Raw genomic sequence first — 2,733 nt, 5'->3', positions numbered from 1 at the left:
ATGCCTGATGTTGTACAAACAAGACAACAAGCTTACAGAGATAAGCTTGCACAGCAACAGGCAGCAGCTGCAACCAACCAACAAGGATCTGCAAAACATGGAGAAAATACAGCAAATGGGGAAGAGAATGGAGCACATAGTATAGCAAATAATCATACTGATAGGATGGAAGTAGATGGGGATGTTGAAATCCCTCCTAATAAAGCAGTTGTGTTACAGGGCCATACATCTGAAGTTTTCATCTGTGCCTGGAACCCCATCAGTGATCTCTTGGCATCAGGGTCAGGAGACTCAACAGCAACAATACGGAATCTTAGTGAAAATAGCACTCGTGGTTCCACACAGTTAGTACTTAGACATTGCATACAAGAAGGAGGACAAGATGTTCCAAGTAACAAGGATGTAACATCTCTAGATTGGAATAGTGAAGGTACACTTCTAGCAACTGGTTCATATGATGGATTTGCCAGAATATGGACTAAAGATGGTAATCTTGCTAGCACCTTAGGGCAGCATAAAGGCCCTATATTTGCATTAAAATGGAATAAGAAAGGAAATTTCATCCTAAGTGCTGGAGTAGATAAGACTACAATTATTTGGGATGCACATACTGGTGAAGCCAAGCAACAGTTTCCTTTTCATTCAGCACCAGCATTGGATGTTGACTGGCAGAGCAACAATACCTTCGCTTCCTGTAGTACAGATATGTGCATTCATGTCTGCAAATTAGGACAAGACCAACCTATAAAAACATTCCAGGGACATACGAATGAAGTGAAAGCTATCAAATGGGACCCAACTGGCAATTTCCTGGCCTCCTGTTCTGATGACATGACTTTGAAGATACGGAGTATGAAACAAGACAATTGTGTCCATGATTTTCAAGCACATAATAAAGAAATGTATACTATTAAGTGGAGTCCAACAGGACCAGGGACAAATAATCCAAATGGCAACCTTATGTTAGCAAGTGCACCCTTTGATTCTACTGTTAGGTTATGGGATGTACACCGAGGGATTTGTATCCATACTTTGACAAAACACCAAGAGCCTGTGCACAATGTAGCATTTAGTCCTGACAGCAGGTATCTGGCAAGTGATTCTTTTGACAAATGTGTGCACATCTGGAACACACAGACAGGTGCTCTAGTTCACAGCTATAGGGGAACAGGTGGAATTTTTGAAGTTTGCTGGAATGCAGCAGGAGACAAAGTTGGAGCCAGTGCATCAGATGGTTCAGTTTGTGTATTAGATCTTTGGAAATAGTGCTACTAGTTGGAAGTCTTGGACTGACTATGAATGTGCATATAGCCAAAATGACTGTCCCTGACCCATGTACTGCTATAGTCCCACTTGAACCATGGCCAGTCCACTACAGCCAAATCTAAAAGAAATATATACATACCAGTGTATATAAACAAAATTGCACCCTGAAGATGACAGAGTTTTGTCACAGCTTGTGAATTCTATTCATCAAGTGCTAGAATCTAATCTGCTGTGCCCCTAAAATAGCATTTAGAAGTTTTGGATATGAAAAACAGAAGAGAGAAAGAAATATACGTTATAAAAGCAGACCATCCATGCACCAGATTTTGGATACTAACGACAGCCTTGTTTCTCCCCTTTGAATCAGCAGACACCATGGATTATATTCTTTTTTTCCCTTCAGTAGTGAGCAGTTTGTATGTACAGAGAAAATGAACTTATAAAAACTTGCAGCAGTAGTTTGTTCTTGCTTTTTAATTTTGTTTTGGTTTAGATTATGGATGCATGAAGTAAGGGAGTGAATCAGTTTCTTTATATTTTTTTCACCTTTTAAACAAAAAAATTCTTAAAAATACTTTTATGCATTCTTTTGAAGAGATAGATGTTTGGTACATTTTATGGCTCTCAGAGCATATATTCAGTTGGTGCATATTATGAAAGAGGGAATTGGAAATTAAATGAAAACATATGACTTTGGTCATGTCAATCTGTAAGACACATCAGTAAAAGGGTATTATGCTCTGTTTTTTGTGGTTTTTGTTTGTTTGTTTTGTTTTTTTGTTTTTGGTGATGCGGCTTAAATACAATAGCTTGTTTTAGGGGGGGACATTTCTGCCAATTAAAGACTAGAAGGGCACAAAATTTTTTTTCAAATACCATAGATAAGATACATTTAAAAAAAAATCTTCTGATGTTTTGTAGCCATAACTAAATTATGGTTAAAATGTGCACTATTGTGAAAAGGAGCAAAGTAGATTTGGATTTTTTTGTTTGTTTGTTCTGTTTTGTTTTCTAAGAGATTAAAATGTTTCTGGATAAGGAAAAAAAAAAAAAAGATTCACAGGGATCCAGAAGACCTTATCAGCAAACCCATAATTCCAAACTATTTTTATGACAATATTAAGATACTAACTCATTTTGTTAATATTTGTATTTATGGAGGACAAAACTACAGGTACCTTAGCACAAATCAAGACAATTGCAAAAAACTGTGCTTATAATAATCATGTATTTTACTCCCAGTAAAAAAATAATAATAGTAAATGCTAGATTTACTTAAGAATGTCCTTGACAAAAAAGTAAAAACCATTAATTTTATTACATCTTGACTTTGAATGCATCATTTAATTCTGTGTGGCTAAACAAAGAATGGTGGAAGCGCTTCCGCAGTGTTCCCAAGTACAGGAACTGCTTGAGGAAAAGAACTTGTGCTATTCCTGCCGCCAGCTATACTTGTTTTTTTTTTTT

At 36.6% G+C, this 2,733-nt stretch overlaps 1 pseudogene; it reads left to right on the top strand.

The window, feature by feature from the left end:
* On the top strand, positions 1-1,461 carry LOC101716402 (F-box-like/WD repeat-containing protein TBL1XR1 pseudogene; annotated as a pseudogene).
* Positions 1,462-2,733: the final 1,272 nt, after the last annotated feature.

The sequence above is a fragment of the Heterocephalus glaber genome, unplaced genomic scaffold (genome assembly GCF_053883595.1).
Source record: "Heterocephalus glaber isolate CG9 unplaced genomic scaffold, H.glaber_assembly_v1.0 deba00001600, whole genome shotgun sequence".
Taxonomy (NCBI): Eukaryota; Metazoa; Chordata; class Mammalia; order Rodentia; family Bathyergidae; genus Heterocephalus; species Heterocephalus glaber.
This window is presented reverse-complemented; position numbering and strand designations above follow the sequence as displayed.